This window comes from Ambystoma mexicanum, chromosome 9 (assembly GCF_040938575.1).
Source record: "Ambystoma mexicanum isolate Mex_15411 chromosome 9, UKY_AmexF1_1, whole genome shotgun sequence".
Lineage (NCBI taxonomy): Eukaryota > Metazoa > Chordata > Amphibia > Caudata > Ambystomatidae > Ambystoma > Ambystoma mexicanum.
The window spans coordinates 54,549,510-54,568,153 of record NC_090931.1 but is presented as its reverse complement, the minus strand read 5'-3'; positions in this window follow the sequence as shown (position 1 = coordinate 54,568,153).

The window sequence follows — 18,644 nt, the reverse complement described above, 5'->3', positions numbered from 1 at the left end:
GAAATGGCGGTGTCCCAGGCACTGCTGTAGAGATGGAGGTGTCCCAGTCACTGCTGTAGAGAGAGATGGGTCCCAGGCCCTTCTGTAGAGATGGAGGTGCCCCGGGCACTGCTGTAGAGAGAGAGAGGGGTCCCAGGCACTGCTGTAGAGATGGAGGTGTCCTAGGCACTGCTGTAGAGATGGAGGTGTCCCAGGCACTGCTGTAGAGACTGAGGTGTCCACGGCACTGCTGTAGAGATGGAGGTGACCCAGGCACTGCCGTAGCGATGGAGGTGTCCCAGGCACTGCTGTAGAGATGGGGTGCCCCAGGCACTGCTGTAGAGAGAGGGGGGTCCCAGGCACTGCTGTATAGAGAGAGGGGTGTCCCAGGCACTGCTGTAGAGATGGAGGTGACCTAGGCACTGCTGTAGAGAGAGATGTGCCCCAGGCACTGCTGTAGATAGAAAGGGGTCCCAGGCACTGCTCTAGAGAGAGAGAGGGATTCCAGGCACTGCTGTAGAGATGGAGGTGTCCCAGGCACTGCTGTAGAGATGGGGTGCCCCAGGCACCGCTGTAGAGATGGAGGTGCCCCAGGTACTGCCGTGGAGAGAGAGGTGTCCTAGGCACTGCTGTAGAGATGGAGGTGCCCCAGGCACTGCTGTAGAGAGAGAGGGGTCCCAGGAACTGCTGTATAGATGGAGGTGTCCCAGGCACTGCTGCAGAGATGGAGGCATCACAGGCACTGCTGTAGAGATGGAGTCACCCCAGGCACTGCTGTAGAGAGAGGGGTGTCACAGGCACTGCTGTAGAGATGGAGGTGACCCAGGTACTGCTGTAGAGATGGATGTGCCCTAGGCACTGCTGTAGAGAAAGAGAGGGGTCTCAGGCACTGCTGTAGAGATGGAGGTGTCCCAGGCACTGCTGTAGAGATGGAGGCATCACAGGCACTGCTGTAGAGATGAGTCACCCCAGGCACTGCTGTAGAGAGAGAGGTGTCACAGGCACTGCTGTAGAGATGGAGGTGCCCCAGACACTGCTGTAGAGAGAGAGGGGTCCCAGGCACTGCTGCAGATTGGGAGGTGTCCTAGGCACTGCTGTAGAGATTGAGGTGCCCAGGCACTGCTGTACAGAGCTCAGTGGTGGCTCCTGCTGTAGAGATGCAGGTGTCCCAGGCACTACGGTAGAGATGGAGGCATCCCAGGCACTGATGTAGATAGAGAGGGGTCACAGGCACTGCTGTAGAGATGGAGGTGTCCCAGGCACTGCTGTAGAGATGGAGGTGCCCCAGGCACTGCTGTAGAGAAACGGGTGCCCCGGCACTGCTGTAGAGAAGGAGGGGTCACAGGCACTGCTGTAGAGAGAGAGGGGGGTCCCAGGCACTGCTGTAGAGAGAGAGGTGTCCCAGGCACTGCTGTAGAGATGGAGGTATCCCAGGCACTGCTGTAGAGAGAGAGGGGTCCCAGGCACTGCTGTAGAGATGGAGGTGTCCCAGGCACTGCTGTAGAGATGGAGGTGCCCCAGGCACTGCTGTAGAGAGAGAGGGGTTCCCAGGCACTGCTGTAGAGAGAGAGGTGTCCCAGGCACTGCTGTAGAGATGGAGGTATCCCAGGCACTGCTGTAGAGAGAGAGGGGTCCCAGGCACTGCTGTAGAGAAGGGGGTGTCCAAGGCACTGCTGTAGAGATAGAGGGGCCCCAGGCACTGCTGTAGAGAGAGGGGTCCCAGGCACGGCTGCAGAGATGGAGGAATCCCAGGCACTGCTGTAGAGATGGAGGTGCCCCAGGCACTGCTGTAGAGATGGAGGGGTCCCAGGCACTGCTGTAGAGATGGTGGTGTCCCAGGCACTGAAGCAGAGATGGAGGTGTCCCAGGTACTGCTTTAGACATGGAGGTGTCCCAGGCACTGCTGTAGAGATGCAGGTGTCCCAGGAGGGACTGCTGTAGAGAGAGAGGGGTCCCAGGCACTGCTGTAGAGAGAGGTGCATCCCAGGCACTTCTGTAGAGATGGAGGGGTCCCAGGCACTGCTGGAGAGAGAGAGGGGCCTCAGGCACTGCTTTAGAGATGGAGGTGTCCCAGGCACTGCTGTAGAGAGAGAGGTGTCCTAGGCACTGCTGTAGAGAGAGTGGCATCCCAGGCACTGCTGTAGAGATGGAGGTGTCCCAGGCACTGCTGTAGAGATGGAGGTGTCCCAGGCACTGCTGTAATAATGGAGGCGTCCCAGGCACAGCTGTACAGATGGAGGTGTTTCAGGCACTACTGTAGAGATGGAGGTGACCCAAGCACTGCTGTAGAGATTTAGGTGTCCCAGGCACTGCTGTAGAGATGGAGGCGTCCCAAGCACTGCTGTAGAGATGGAGGTGTCCCAGGCACTGCTGTAGAGAGAGAGGTGCCCCAGGCACTGCTGTAGAGATGGAGGCATCCCAGGCACTGCTGTAGAGGTGCAGGTGTCCCAGGCACTGCTGTAGAGAGAGAGGGGTCCCTGGCAGTACTGTAGAGAGAGAGGTGCACCAGGCACTGCTGTAGGGACGGAGGTGTCTCATGCACTGCTGTAGAGAGAGAGGGTCCCAGGCACTGCTGTAAAGATGGAGTGTCCCGGCACTGCTGTAGAGATGGAGGTGTCCCAGGCACTTATGTAGAGAGAGGGGTGCCCCAGGCACCGCTGTAGAGATGGGGGTGTCCCAGGCACTGCTATAGAGATGGAGCTGTCCCAGGCACTGCTGTAGAGATGGAGGCGTCCCAGACACTGCTGTAGAGATGGAGGTGTCCCCCAGGCACTGCTGTAGAGAGGGAGGCACCCCAGGCACTGCTGTAGAGATGGAGGTGCCCCAGGCACTGCTGTAGAGAGAGAGTGGGTCCCCAGGCACTGATGTAGAGATTGTGGTGACCCAGGCACTGCTGTAGAGATGGAGGGGTCCCAGGCACTGCTGTAGAGATGGAGGTGTCCCGGGCACTGCTGTAGAGATGCAGGTGTCCCAGGCACTGCTGTAGAGATGGAGGGATCCCAGACACTGCTGTAGAGAGAGAGGGGTCCCAGGCACTGCCATAGAGAGAGAGGTGTCCCAGGCACCTCCGTAGAGATGGATGGGTCCCAGGCTCTGCTGTAGAGAGAGAGGGCTCCCAGGCACTGCTGTACAGAGTTCGGTGGTGAGTCCTGCCGTAGAGATGGAGGTGTCCCAGGCACTGCTGTAGAGATGGAGGTGTCCCAGGCACTGCTGTAGAGAGAGAGGTGTCTCAGGCACTGCTATAGAGAGAGAGGGGGGTTCCAGGCAATGCTGTAGAGAGAGGGGTGTCTCAGGCACTGCTGTATAGATGGAGGGTTCCCAGGCACTGCTGTAGAGATGGGGTGTCCCAGGCGCTGCTTTAGAGATGGAGGTGTCCCAAGCACTGCTGTAGAGATGGAGTGTCCCAGGCACTCCTGTAGAGATTGGGCTGTCCCAGGCATTCCTGTAGAGATGGAAGTGTCCCAGGCACTGCTGTAGAAATGGCGGTGTCCCAGGCACTGCTGTAGAGATGGAGGTGACCCAGACACTGCTGTAGAGATGGAGTGTCCCAGGCACTGCTGTAGGGATGGAGGTGTCCCAGGCACTGCTATAGAGAGAGAGGGGTCCCAGGTCCTGCTGTAGAGATGGAGGTGTCCCAGGCACTGCTGTAGAGATGGAGGGTCCCAGGCACTCCTTTAGAGATGGAGTGTCCCAGGCACTCCTGTAGAGATGGGGCTGTCCCAGGCATTCCTGTAGAGATGGAAGTGACCCAGGCACTGCTGTAGAGATGGTGGTGTCCTAGGCATGGCTATAGAGATGGGGGTGTCCCAGGCACTGCTGTAGAGATGCAGGTATCCCAGGCACTGCTGTAGAAATGGCGGTGTCCCAGGCACTGCTGTAGAGATGGAGGTGTCCCAGGCACTTCTGTAGAGAGAGAGGGGTCCCAGGCCCTTCTGTAGAGATTGAGGTGCCCCAGGCACTGCTGTAGAAAGAGAGAGGGGTCCCAGGCACTGCTGTAGAGATGGAGGTGTCCCAGGCGCTGCTGTAGAGACTGAGGTGTTCGAGGCACTGCTGTAGAGATGGAGGTGACCCAGGCACTGCCGTAGCGATGGAGGTGTCCCAGGCACTGCTCTAGAGATGGGGGTGCCCCAGGCACTGCTGTAGAGAGAGCGGGGTCCCAGGCACTGCTGTATAGAGAGAGGGGTGTCCCAGGCACTGCTGTAGAGATGGAGGTGACCTAGGCACTGCTGTAGAGAGAGAGGTGCCCCAGGCACTGCTGTAGAGATGGAGGTGCCCCAGGCACTGCTGTAGAGGGAGAGAGGGTCCCCAGGCACTGCTGTAGAGATTGAGGTGCCCCAGGCACTGCTGTAGAAAGAGAGAGGGGTCCCAGGCACTGCTTTAGAGATGGAGGTGTCCCAGGCACTGCTGTAGAGATGGAGGGGTCCCAGGCACTGCTGTAGAGATGGAGGTGTCCCGGGCACTGCTGTAGAGAGGCAGGTGTCCCAGGCACTGCTGCAGAGATGGAGGTGTCCCAGGTACTGCTGTAGAGAGGGAGGTGTCCCAGGCACTGCTGTAGAGATGGAGGTGTCCCAGGCACTGCTGTAGAGAGGAAGGTGTCCCAGGCACTGCTGTAGAGATGGAGGGATCCCAGACACTGCTGTAGAGAGAGAGGGGTCCCAGGCACTGCCATAGAGAGAGAGGTGTCCCAGGCACCTCCGTAGAGATGGATGGGTCACAGGCTCTGCTGTAGAGAGAGAGGGGACCCAGGCACTGCTGTACAGAGTTCGGTGGTGAGTCCTGCCGTAGAGATGGAGGTGTCCCAGGCACTGCTGTAGAGAGAGAGGTGTCCCAGGCACTGCTATAGAGAGAGAGGGGGGTTCCAGGCAATGCTGTAGAGAGAGGGGTGTCTCAGGCACTGCTGTATAGATGGAGGGGTCCCAGGCACTGCTGTAGAGATGGGGTGTCCCAGGCACTGCTTTAGAGATGGAGGTGTCCCAGGCACTGCTGTAGAGATGTAGTGTCCCAGGCACTCCTGTAGAGATTGGGCTGTCCCAGGCATTCCTGTAGAGATGGAAGTGGCCCAGGCACTGCTGTAGAAATGGTGGTGTCCCAGGCACTGCTGTAGAGATGGAGGTGACCCAGACACTGTTGTAGAGATGGAGTGTCCCAGGCACTGCTGTAGAGATGGAGGTGTCCCAGGCACTGCTGTAGAGAGAGAGGGGTCCCAGGCCCTGCTGTAGAGATGGAGGTGTCCCAGGCACTGCTGTAGAGATGGAGGGTCCCAGGCACTGCTGCAGAGATGGAGTGTCCCAGGCACTCCTGTAGAGATGGGGCTGTCCCAGGCATTCCTGTAGAGATGGAAGTGACCCAGGCACTGCTGTAGAGATGGTGGTGTCCTAGGCACGGCTGTAGAGATGGGGGTGTCCCAGGCACTGCTGTAGAGATGCAGGTATCCCATGCACTGCTGTAGAAATGGCGGTGTCCCAGGCACTGCTGTAGAGATGGAGGTGTCCCAGGCACTTCTGTAGAGAGAGAGGGGTCCCAGGCCCTTCTGTAGAGATGGAGGTGCCCCAGGCACTGCTGTAGAGAGAGAGAGGGGTCCCAGGCACTGCTGTAGAGATGGAGGTGTCCTAAGCACTGCTGTAGAGATGGCGGTGTCCCAGGCACTGCTGTAGAGACTGAGGTGTCCGAGGCACTGCTGTAGAGATGGAGGTGACCCAGAAACTGCCGTAGATATGGGGGTATCCCAGGCTCTGCTCTAGAGATGGGGGTGCCCGAGGCACTGCTGTAGAGAGAGGGTGGTCCCAGGCACTGCTGTATAGAGAGAGGGGTGTCCCAGGCACTGCTGTAGAGATGGAGGTGACTTAGGCACTGCTGTAGAGAGAGAGGTGCCCCAGGCACTGCTGTAGACAGAAAGGGGTCCCAGGCACTGCTCTAGAGAGAGAGAGGGATTCCAGGCACTGCTGTAGAGATGGAGGTGTCCCAAGCACTGCTGTAGAGATGGGGGTGCCCCAGGCACTGCTGTAGAGAGAGGGGGTCCCAGGCACTGCTGTATAGAGAGAGGGGTGTCCCAGGCACTGCTGTAGAGATGGAGGTGACCTAGGCACTGCTGTAGAGAGAGAGGTGCCCCAGGCACTGCTGTAGATAGAAAGGGGTCCAAGGCACTGCTCTAGAGAGAGAGAGGGATTCCAGGCACTGCTGTAGAGATGGAGGTGCCCCACGCACTGCTGTAGAGATGGGGGGCCCCAGGCACTGCTGTAGAGATGGAGGTGTCCCAGGCACTGCTGTAGAGATGGAGGTGCCCCAGGCACTGCTGTAGAGAGAGAGGGGTCCCAGGCACTGCTGTAGAGATGGAGGTGTCCCAGGCACTGCTGTAGAGATGGAGGCATCCCAGGCACTGCTGTAGAGAAGGGGGTGTCCAAGGCACTGCTGTAGAGATAGAGGGGTCCCAGGCACTGCTGTAGAGAGAGGGGTCCCAGGCACGGCTGCAGAGATGGAGGGGTCCCAGGCACTGCTGTAGAGATGTGGGTGTCCCAGGCACTGAAGCAGAGATGGAGGTGTCCCAGGTACTGCTTTAGACATGGAGGTGCCCCAGGCACTGCTGTAGAGATGCAGGTGTTCCAGGAGGCACTGCTGTAGAGAGAGAGGGGTCCCAGGCACTGCTGTAGAGAGAGGTGCGTCCCAGGCACTGCTGTAGAGATGGAGGGGTCCCAGGCACTGCTGGAGACAGAGAGGGGCCTCAGGCACTGCTTTAGAGATGGAGGTGTCCCAGGCGCTGCTGTAGAGAGAGAGGTGTCCCAGGCACTGCTGTAGAGAGAGAAAGAGGGTCTCAGGCACTGCTGTAGAGATGGAGGTGTCCCAGGCACTGCTGCAGGGATGGAGACGTCCCAGGCACTCATACAGAGATGGAGGTGTCCCAGGCACTGCTGTAGAGAGAGTGGCATCCCAGGCACTGCTGTAGAGATGGAGGTGTCCCAGGCACTGCTGTAGAGATGGAGGTGTCCCAGGCACTGCTGTAGAAATGGAGGCGTCCCAGGCACTGCTGTAGAGATGGAGGTGTCCCAGGCACTACTGTAGAGATGGAGGTGACCCAAGCACTGCTGTAGAGATTTAGGTGTCCCAGGCACTGCTGTAGAGATGGAGGTGTCCCAAGCACTGTTGTAGAGATGGAGGTGTCCCAGGCACTGCTGTAGAGAGAGAGGTGCCCCAGGCACTGCTGTAGAGATGGAGGTGTCCCAGGCACTGCTGTAGAGATGGAGGTACCCCATGCACTGCTGTAGAGATGGAGGCATCCCAGGCACTGCTTTAGAGGTGCAGGTGTCCAAGGCACTGCTGTAGAGAGAGAGGGGTCCCTGGCAGTACTGTAGAGAGAGAGGTGCACCACGCACTGCTGTAGGGATGGAGGTGTCCCATGCACTGCTGTAGAGAGAGGGGTCCCAGGCACTGCTGTAAAGATGGAGTGTCCCGGCACTGCTGTAGAGATGGAGGTATCCCAGGCACTTCTGTAGAGAGAGGGGTGCCCCAGGCACTGCTGTAGAGATGGGGGTGTCCCAGGCACTGCTGTAGAGATGGAGGCGTCCCAGGCACTGCTGTAGAGATGGAGGTGACTCAGGCACTGCTGTAGAGGTGCAGGTGTCCCAGGCACTGCTGTAGAGAGAGAGGGGTCCCTGGCAGTACTGTAGAGAGAGAGGTGCACCAGGCACTGCTGTAGGGATGGAGGTGTCTCATGCACTGCTGTAGAGAGAGAGGGTCCCAGGCACTGCTGTAAAGATGGAGTGTCCCGGCACTGCTGTAGAGATGGAGGTGTCCCAGGCACTTATGTAGAGAGAGGGGTGCCCCAGGCACTGCTGTAGAGATGGGGGTGTCCCAGGCACTGCTGTAGAGATGGAGCTGTCCCAGGCACTGCTGTAGAGATGGAGGCGTCCCAGACACTGCTGTAGAGATGGAGGTGTCCCCCAGGCACTGCTGTAGAGATGGAGGCACCCCAGGCACTGCTGTAGAGATGGAGGTGCCCCAGGCACTGCTGTAGAGAGAGAGAGGGTCCCCAGGCACTGATGTAGAGATTGTGGTGACCCAGGCACTGCTGTAGAGATGGAGGTGTCCCGGGCACTGCTGTAGAGATGCAGGTGTCCCAGGCACTGCTGTAGAGATGGAGGGATCCCAGACACTGCTGTAGAGAGAGAGGGGTCCCAGGCACTGCCATAGAGAGAGAGGTGTCCCAGGCACCTCCGTAGAGATGGATGGGTCCCAGGCTCTGCCGTAGAGAGAGAGGGGTCCCAGGCACTGCTGTACAGAGTTCGGTGGTGAGTTCTGCCGTAGAGATGGAGGTGTCCCAGGCACTGCTGTAGAGATGGAGGTGTCCCAGGCACTGCTGTAGAGAGAGAGGTGTCCCAGGCACTGCTATAGAGAGAGAGGGGGGTTCCAGGCACTGCTGTACAGAGAGGGGTGTCTCAGGCACTGCTGTATAGATGGAGGGTTCCCAGGCACTGCTGTAGAGATGGGGTGTCCCAGGCGCTGCTTTAGAGATGGAGGTGTCCCAAGCACTGCTGTAGAGATGGAGTGTCCCAGGCACTCCTGTAGAGATTGGGCTGTCCCAGGCATTCCTGTAGAGATGGAAGTGTCCCAGGCACTGCTGTAGAAATGGCGGTGTCCCAGGCACTGCTGTAGAGATGGAGGTGACCCAGACACTGCTGTAGAGATGGAGTGTCCCAGGCACTGCTGTAGGGATGGAGGTGTCCCAGGCACTGCTGTAGAGAGAGAGGGGTCCCAGGTCCTGCTGTAGAGATGGAGGTGTCCCAGGCACTGCTGTAGAGATGGAGGGTCCCAGGCACTCCTTTAGAGATGGAGTGTCCCAGGCACTCCTGTAGAGATGGGGCTGTCCCAGGCATTCCTGTAGAGATGGAAGTGACCCAGGCACTGCTGTAGAGATGGTGGTGTCCTAGGCATGGCTATAGAGATGGGGGTGTCCCAGGCACTGCTGTAGAGATGCAGGTATCCCAGGCACTGCTGTAGAAATGGCGGTGTCCCAGGCACTGCTGTAGAGATGGAGGTGTCCCAGGCAATTTTGTAGAGAGAGAGGGGTCCCAGGCCCTTCTGTAGAGATTGAGGTGCCCCAGGCACTGCTGTATAAAGAGAGAGGGGTCCCAGGCACTGCTGTAGAGATGGAGGTGTCCCAGGCGCTGCTGTAGAGACTGAGGTGTTCGAGGCACTGCTGTAGAGATGGAGGTGACCCAGGCACTGCCGTAGCGATGGAGGTGTCCCAGGCACTGCTCTAGAGATGGGGGTGCCCCAGGCACTGCTGTAGAGAGAGGGGGGTCCCAGGCACTGCTGTATAGAGAGAGGGGTGTCCCAGGCACTGCTGTAGAGATGGAGGTGACCTAGGCACTGCTGTAGAGAGAGAGGTGCCCCAGGCACTGCTGTAGAGATGGAGGTGCCCCAGGCACTGCTGTAGAGGGAGAGAGGGTCCCGAGGCACTGCTGTAGAGATTGAGGTGCCCCAGGCACTGCTGTAGAAAGAGTGAGGGGTCCCAGGCACTGCTTTAGAGATGGAGGTGTCCCAGGCACTGCTGTAGAGATGGAGGGGTCCCAGGCACTGCTGTAGAGATGGAGGTGTCCCGGGCACTGCTGTAGAGAGGCAGGTGTCCCAGGCACTGCTGCAGAGATGGAGGTGTCCCAGGTACTGCTGTAGAGAGGGAGGTGTCCCAGGCACTGCTGTAGAGATGGAGGTGTCCCAGGCACTGCTGTAGAGAGGATGGTGTCCCAGGCACTGCTGTAGAGATGGAGGGATCCCAGATACTGCTGTAGAGAGAGAGGGGTCCCAGGCACTGCCAAAGAGAGAGAGGTGTCCCAGGCACCTCCGTAGAGATGGATGGGTCACAGGCTCTGCTGTAGAGAGAGAGGGGTCCCAGGCACTGCTGTACAGAGTTCGGTGGAGAGTCCTGCCGTAGAGATGGAGGTGTCCCAGGCACTGCTGTAGAGAGAGAGGTGTCCCAGGCACTGCTATAGAGAGAGAGGGGGGTTCCAGGCACTGCTGTAGAGAGAGGGGTGTCTCAGGCACTGCTGTATAGATGGAGGGGTCCCAGGCACTGCTGTAGAGATGGGGTGTCCCAGGCACTGCTTTAGAGATGGAGGTGTCCCAGGCACTGCTGTAGAGATGTAGTGTCCCAGGCACTTCTGTAGAGATTGGGCTGTCCCAGGCATTCCTGTAGAGATGGAAGTGTCCCAGGCACTGCTGTAGAAATGGTGGTGTCCCAGGCACTGCTGTAGAGATGGAGGTGACCCAGACACTGTTGTAGAGATGGAGTGTCCCAGGCACTGCTGTAGAGATGGAGGTGTCCCAGGCACTGCTGTAGAGAGAGAGGGGTCCCAGGCCCTGCTGTAGAGATGGAGGTGTCCCAGGCACTGCTGTAGAGATGGAGGGTCCCAGGCACTGCTGCAGAGATGGAGTGTCCCAGGCACTCCTGTAGAGATGGGGCTGTCCCAGGCATTCCTGTAGAGATGGAAGTGACCCAGGCACTGCTGTAGAGATGGTCGTGTCCTAGGCACGGCTGTAGAGATGGGGGTGTCCCAGGCACTGCTGTAGAGATGCAGGTATCCCAGGCACTGCTGTAGAGATGGAGTGTCCCAGGCACTCCTGTAGAGATGGGGCTGTCCCAGGCATTCCTGTAGAGATGGAAGTGACCCAGGCACTGCTGTAGAGATGGTCGTGTCCCAGGCACTGCTGTAGAGATGGAGGTGTCCCAGGCACTTCTGTAGAGAGAGAGGGGTCCCAGGCCCTTCTGTAGAGATGGAGGTGCCCCAGGCACTGCTGTAGAGAGAGAGAGGAGTCCCAGGCACTGCTGTAGAGATGGAGGTGTCCTAAGCACTGCTGTAGAGATGGAGGTGTCCCAGGCACTGCTGTAGAGACTGAGGTGTCCGAGGCACTGCTGTAGAGATGGAGGTGACCCAGGAACTGCCGTAGATATGGGGGTATCCCAGGCTCTGCTCTAGAGATGGGGGTGCCCGAGGCACTGCTGTAGAGAGAGGGTGGTCCCAGGCACTGCTGTATAGAGAGAGGGGTGTCCCAGGCACTGCTGTAGAGATGGAGGTGACCTAGGCACTGCTGTAGAGATAGAGGTGCCCCAGGCACTGCTGTAGACAGAAAGGGGTCCCAGGCACTGCTCTAGAGAGAGAGAGGGATTCCAGGCACTGCTGTAGAGATGGAGGTGTCCCAGGCACTGCTGTAGAGATGGGGTTGCCCCAGGCACTGCTGTAGAGAGAGGGGGTCCCAGGCACTGCTGTATAGAGAGAGGGGTGTTCCAGGCACTGCTGTAGAGATGGAGGTGACCTAGGCACTGCTGTAGAGAGAGAGGTGCCCCAGGCACTGCTGTAGATAGAAAGGGGTCCAAGGCACTGCTCTAGAGAGAGAGAGGGATTCCAGGCACTGCTGTAGAGATGGAGGTGCCCCAGGCACTGCTGTAGAGATGGGGGCCCCAGGCACTGCTGTAGAGATGGAGGTGTCCCAGGCACTGCTGTAGAGATGGAGGTGCCCCAGGCACTGCTGTAGAGAGAGAGGGGTCCCAGGCACTGCTGTAGAGATGGAGGTGTCCCAGGCACTGCTGTAGAGATGGAGGCATCCCAGGCACTGCTGTAGAGAAGGGGGTGTCCAAGGCACTGCTGTAGAGATAGAGGGGTTCCAGGCACTGCTGTAGAGAGAGGGGTCCCAGGCACGGCTGCAGAGATGGAGGAATCCCAGGCACTGCTGTAGAGATGGAGGTGCCCCAGGCACTGCTGTAGAGATGGAGGGGTCCCAGGCACTGCTGTAGAGATGGGGGTGTCCCAGGCACTGAAGCAGAGATGAAGGTGTCCCAGGTACTGCTTTAGACATGGAGGTGTCCCAGGCACTGCTGTAGAGATGCAGGTGTTCCAGGAGGTACTGCTGTAGAGAGAGAGGTGTCCCAGGCACTGCTGTAGAGAGAGGTGCGTCCCAGGCACTGCTGTAGAGTTGCAGGTGTCCCAGGCACTGCTGTAGAGATGGAGGGATCCCAGACACTGCTGTAGAGAGAGAGGGGTCCCAGGCACTGCCATAGAGAGAGAGGTGTCCCAGGCACCTCCGTAGAGATGGATGGGTCCCAGGCTCTGCCGTAGAGAGAGAGGGGTCCCAGGCACTGCTGTACAGAGTTCGGTGGTGAGTTCTGCCGTAGAGATGGAGGTGTCCCAGGCACTGCTGTAGAGATGGAGGTGTCCCAGGCACTGCTGTAGAGAGAGAGGTGTCCCAGGCACTGCTATAGAGAGAGAGGGGGGTTCCAGGCACTGCTGTACAGAGAGGGGTGTCTCAGGCACTGCTGTATAGATGGAGGGTTCCCAGGCACTGCTGTAGAGATGGGGTGTCCCAGGCGCTGCTTTAGAGATGGAGGTGTCCCAAGCACTGCTGTAGAGATGGAGTGTCCCAGGCACTCCTGTAGAGATTGGGCTGTCCCAGGCATTCCTGTAGAGATGGAAGTGTCCCAGGCACTGCTGTAGAAATGGCGGTGTCCCAGGCACTGCTGTAGAGATGGAGGTGACCCAGACACTGCTGTAGAGATGGAGTGTCCCAGGCACTGCTGTAGGGATGGAGGTGTCCCAGGCACTGCTGTAGAGAGAGAGGGGTCCCAGGTCCTGCTGTAGAGATGGAGGTGTCCCAGGCACTGCTGTAGAGATGGAGGGTCCCAGGCACTCCTTTAGAGATGGAGTGTCCCAGGCACTCCTGTAGAGATGGGGCTGTCCCAGGCATTCCTGTAGAGATGGAAGTGACCCAGGCACTGCTGTAGAGATGGTGGTGTCCTAGGCATGGCTATAGAGATGGGGGTGTCCCAGGCACTGCTGTAGAGATGCAGGTATCCCAGGCACTGCTGTAGAAATGGCGGTGTCCCAGGCACTGCTGTAGAGATGGAGGTGTCCCAGGCAATTTTGTAGAGAGAGAGGGGTCCCAGGCCCTTCTGTAGAGATTGAGGTGCCCCAGGCACTGCTGTATAAAGAGAGAGGGGTCCCAGGCACTGCTGTAGAGATGGAGGTGTCCCAGGCGCTGCTGTAGAGACTGAGGTGTTCGAGGCACTGCTGTAGAGATGGAGGTGACCCAGGCACTGCCGTAGCGATGGAGGTGTCCCAGGCACTGCTCTATAGATGGGGGTGCCCCAGGCACTGCTGTAGAGAGAGGGGGGTCCCAGGCACTGCTGTATAGAGAGAGGGGTGTCCCAGGCACTGCTGTAGAGATGGAGGTGACCTAGGCACTGCTGTAGAGAGAGAGGTGCCCCAGGCACTGCTGTAGAGATGGAGGTGCCCCAGGCACTGCTGTAGAGGGAGAGAGGGTCCCGAGGCACTGCTGTAGAGATTGAGGTGCCCCAGGCACTGCTGTAGAAAGAGTGAGGGGTCCCAGGCACTGCTTTAGAGATGGAGGTGTCCCAGGCACTGCTGTAGAGATGGAGGGGTCCCAGGCACTGCTGTAGAGATGGAGGTGTCCCGGGCACTGCTGTAGAGAGGCAGGTGTCCCAGGCACTGCTGCAGAGATGGAGGTGTCCCAGGTACTGCTGTAGAGAGGGAGGTGTCCCAGGCACTGCTGTAGAGATGGAGGTGTCCCAGGCACTGCTGTAGAGAGGATGGTGTCCCAGGCACTGCTGTAGAGATGGAGGGATCCCAGATACTGCTGTAGAGAGAGAGGGGTCCCAGGCACTGCCATAGAGAGAGAGGTGTCCCAGGCACCTCCGTAGAGATGGATGGGTCACAGGCTCTGCTGTAGAGAGAGAGGGGTCCCAGGCACTGCTGTACAGAGTTCGGTGGAGAGTCCTGCCGTAGAGATGGAGGTGTCCCAGGCACTGCTGTAGAGAGAGAGGTGTCCCAGGCACTGCTATAGAGAGAGAGGGGGGTTCCAGGCACTGCTGTAGAGAGAGGGGTGTCTCAGGCACTGCTGTATAGATGGAGGGGTCCCAGGCACTGCTGTAGAGATGGGGTGTCCCAGGCACTGCTTTAGAGATGGAGGTGTCCCAGGCACTGCTGTAGAGATGTAGTGTCCCAGGCACTCCTGTAGAGATTGGGCTGTCCCAGGCATTCCTGTAGAGATGGAAGTGTCCCAGGCACTGCTGTAGAAATGGTGGTGTCCCAGGCACTGCTGTAGAGATGGAGGTGACCCAGACACTGTTGTAGAGATGGAGTGTCCCAGGCACTGCTGTAGAGATGGAGGTGTCCCAGGCACTGCTGTAGAGAGAGAGGGGTCCCAGGCCCTGCTGTAGAGATGGAGGTGTCCCAGGCACTGCTGTAGAGATGGAGGGTCCCAGGCACTGCTGCAGAGATGGAGTGTCCCAGGCACTCCTGTAGAGATGGGGCTGTCCCAGGCATTCCTGTAGAGATGGAAGTGACCCAGGCACTGCTGTAGAGATGGTCGTGTCCTAGGCACGGCTGTAGAGATGGGGGTGTCCCAGGCACTGCTGTAGAGATGCAGGTATCCCAGGCACTGCTGTAGAGATGGAGTGTCCCAGGCACTCCTGTAGAGATGGGGCTGTCCCAGGCATTCCTGTAGAGATGGAAGTGACCCAGGCACTGCTGTAGAGATGGTCGTGTCCCAGGCACTGCTGTAGAGATGGAGGTGTCCCAGGCACTTCTGTAGAGAGAGAGGGGTCCCAGGCCCTTCTGTAGAGATGGAGGTGCCCCAGGCACTGCTGTAGAGAGAGAGAGGAGTCCCAGGCACTGCTGTAGAGATGGAGGTGTCCTAAGCACTGCTGTAGAGATGGAGGTGTCCCAGGCACTGCTGTAGAGACTGAGGTGTCCGAGGCACTGCTGTAGAGATGGAGGTGACCCAGGAACTGCCGTAGATATGGGGGTATCCCAGGCTCTGCTCTAGAGATGGGGGTGCCCGAGGCACTGCTGTAGAGAGAGGGTGGTCCCAGGCACTGCTGTATAGAGAGAGGGGTGTCCCAGGCACTGCTGTAGAGATGGAGGTGACCTAGGCACTGCTGTAGAGATAGAGGTGCCCCAGGCACTGCTGTAGACAGAAAGGGGTCCCAGGCACTGCTCTAGAGAGAGAGAGGGATTCCAGGCACTGCTGTAGAGATGGAGGTGTCCCAGGCACTGCTGTAGAGATGGGGTTGCCCCAGGCACTGCTGTAGAGAGAGGGGGTCCCAGGCACTGCTGTATAGAGAGAGGGGTGTTCCAGGCACTGCTGTAGAGATGGAGGTGACCTAGGCACTGCTGTAGAGAGAGAGGTGCCCCAGGCACTGCTGTAGATAGAAAGGGGTCCAAGGCACTGCTCTAGAGAGAGAGAGGGATTCCAGGCACTGCTGTAGAGATGGAGGTGCCCCAGGCACTGCTGTAGAGATGGGGGCCCCAGGCACTGCTGTAGAGATGGAGGTGTCCCAGGCACTGCTGTAGAGATGGAGGTGCCCCAGGCACTGCTGTAGAGAGAGAGGGGTCCCAGGCACTGCTGTAGAGATGGAGGTGTCCCAGGCACTGCTGTAGAGATGGAGGCATCCCAGGCACTGCTGTAGAGAAGGGGGTGTCCAAGGCACTGCTGTAGAGATAGAGGGGTTCCAGGCACTGCTGTAGAGAGAGGGGTCCCAGGCACGGCTGCAGAGATGGAGGAATCCCAGGCACTGCTGTAGAGATGGAGGTGCCCCAGGCACTGCTGTAGAGATGGAGGGGTCCCAGGCACTGCTGTAGAGATGGGGGTGTCCCAGGCACTGAAGCAGAGATGGAGGTGTCCCAGGTACTGCTTTAGACATGGAGGTGTCCCAGGCACTGCTGTAGAGATGCAGGTGTTCCAGGAGGTACTGCTGTAGAGAGAGAGGTGTCCCAGGCACTGCTGTAGAGAGAGGTGCGTCCCAGGCACTGCTGTAGAGATGGAGGGGTCCCAGGCACTGCTGGAGACAGAGAGGGGCCTCAGGCACTGCTTTAGAGATGGAGGTGTCCCAGGCGCTGCTGTAGAGAGAGAGGTGTCCCAGGCACTGCTGTAGAGAGAGAAAGAGGGTCTCAGGCACTGCTGTAGAGATGGAGGTGTCCCAGGCACTGCTGCAGGGATGGAGACGTCCCAGGCACTCATGCAGAGATGGAGGTGTCCCAGGCACTGCTGTAGAGAGAGTGGTGCCCCAGGCACTGCTGTAGAGATGGAGGGGTCCCAGGCACTGCTGTAGAGATGGGGGTGTCCCAGGCACTGAAGCAGAGATGGAGGTGTCCCAGGTACTGCTTTAGACATGGAGGTGTCCCAGGCACTGCTGTAGAGATGCAGGTGTTCCAGGAGGCACTGCTGTAGAGAGAGAGGGGTCCCAGGCACTGCTGTAGAGAGAGGTGCGTCCCAGGCACTGCTGTAGAGATGGAGGGGTCCCAGGCACTGCTGGAGACAGAGAGGGGCCTCAGGCACTGCTTTAGAGATGGAGGTGTCCCAGGCGCTGCTGTAGAGAGAGAGGTGTCCCAGGCACTGCTGTAGAGAGAGAAAGAGGGTCTCAGGCACTGCTGTAGAGATGGAGGTGTCCCAGGCACTGCTGCAGGGATGGAGACGTCCCAGGCACTCATGCAGAGATGGAGGTGTCCCAGGCACTGCTGTAGAGAGAGTGGCATCCCAGGCACTGCTGTAGAGATGGAGGTGTCCCAGGCACTGCTGTAGAGATGGAGGTGTCCCAGGCACTGCTGTAGAAATGGAGGCATCCCAGGCACTGCTGTAGAGATGGAGGTGTCCCAGGCACTACTGTAGAGATGGAGGTGACCCAAGCACTGCTGTAGAGATTTAGGTGTCCCAGGCACTGCTGTAGAGATAGAGGCATCCCAAGCACTGCTGTAGAGATGGAGGTGTTCCAGGCACTGCTGTAGAGAGAGAGGTGCCCCAGGCACTGCTGTAGAGGTTCAGGTGTCCCAGGCACTGCTGTAGAGATGGAGGTACCCCATGCACTGCTGTAGAGATGGAGGCATCCCAGGCACTGCTGTAGAGGTGCAGGTGTCCCAGGCACTGCTGTAGAGAGAGAGGGGTCCCTGGCAGTACTGTAGAGAGAGAGGTGTACCAGGCACTGCTGTAGGGATGGAGGTGTCCCATGCACTGCTGTAGAGAGAGAGGGGTCCCAGGCACTGCTGTAAAGATGGAGTGTCCCGGCACTGCTGTAGAGATGGAGGTATCCCAGGCACTGATGTAGAGAGAGTGGTGCCCCAGGCACTGCTGTAGAGATGGGGGTGTCCCAGGCACTGCTGTAGAGATGGAGTTGTCCCAGGCACTGCTGTTGTGATGGAGGCGTCCCAGGCACTGCTGTAGAGATGGAGGTGACTCAGGCACTGCTGTAGAGATGGAGGTGTCCCAGGCACTGCTCTAGAGATGGAGGTGCCCCCGGCACTGCTGTAGAGAGAGAGAGGGGTCCCAGGCACTGCTTTAGATTGGGAGGTGTACTAGGCACTGCTATAGAGATTTAGGTGCCCAGGCACTGCTGTACAAAGCTCAGTGGTGGGTCCTGCTGTAGAGATGCAGGTGTCCCAGGCACTGCTGTAGAGATGGAGGTGTCCCCCAGGCACTGCTGTAGAGATGGAGGCACCCCAGGCACTGCTGTAGAGATGGAGGTGCCCCAGGCACTGCTGTAGAGAGAGAGAGGGGCCCCAGGCACTGCTGTAGAGATTGTGGTGACCCAGGCACTGCTGTAGAGATGGAGGGGTCCCAGGCACTGCTGTAGAGATGGAGGTGTCCCGGGCACTGCTGTAGAGAGAGAGGTGTCCTAGGCACTGCTGTAGAGATGCAGGTGTCCCACGCACTGCTGCAGAGATGGAGGTGTCCCAGGTACTGCTGTAGAGAGGGAGGTGTCCCAGGCACTGCTGTAGAGATGGAGGTGTCCCAGGCACTGCTGTAGAGGTACAGGTGTCCCAGGCACTGCTGTAGAGAGAGAGGGGTCCCTGGCAGTACTGTAGAGAGAGAGGTGCACCAGGCACTGCTGTAGGGATGGAGGTGTCCCATGCACTGCTGTAGAGAGAGAGGGGTCCCAGGCACTGCTGTAAAGATGGAGTGTCCCGGCACTGCTGTAGAGATGGAGGTATCCCAGGCACTGATGTAGAGAGAGTGGTGCCCCAGGCACTGCTGTAGAGATGGGGGTGTCCCAGGCACTGCTGTAGAGATGGAGCTGTCCCAGGCACTGCTGTTGAGATGGAGGCGTCCCAGGCACTGCTGTAGAGATGGAGGTGACTCAGACACTGCTGTAGAGATGGAGGTGTCCCAGGCACTGCTCTAGAGATGGAGGTGCCCCCGGCACTGCTGTAGAGAGAGAGAGGGGTCCCAGGCACTGCTTTAGATTGGGAGGTGTCCTAGGCACTGCTGTAGAGATTGAGGTGCCCAGGCACTGCTGTACAAAGCTCAGTGTTGGGTCCTGCTGTAGAGATGCAGGTGTCCCAGGCACTGCTGTAGAGATGGAGGTGTCCCCCAGGCACTGCTGTAGAGATGGAGGCACCCCAGGCACTGCTGTAGAGATGGAGGTGCCCCAGGCACTGCTGTAGAGAGAGAGAGGGGCCCCAGGCACTTCTGTAGAGATTGTGGTGACCCAGGCACTGCTGTAGAGATGGAGGGGTCCCAGGCACTTCTGTAGAGGTGGAGGTGTCCCGGGCACTGCTGTAGAGAGAGAGGTGTCCTAGGCACTGCTGTAGAGATGCAGGTGTCCCACGCACTGCTGCAGAGATGGAGGTGTCCCAGGTACTGCTGTAGAGAGGGGGGTGTCCCAGGCA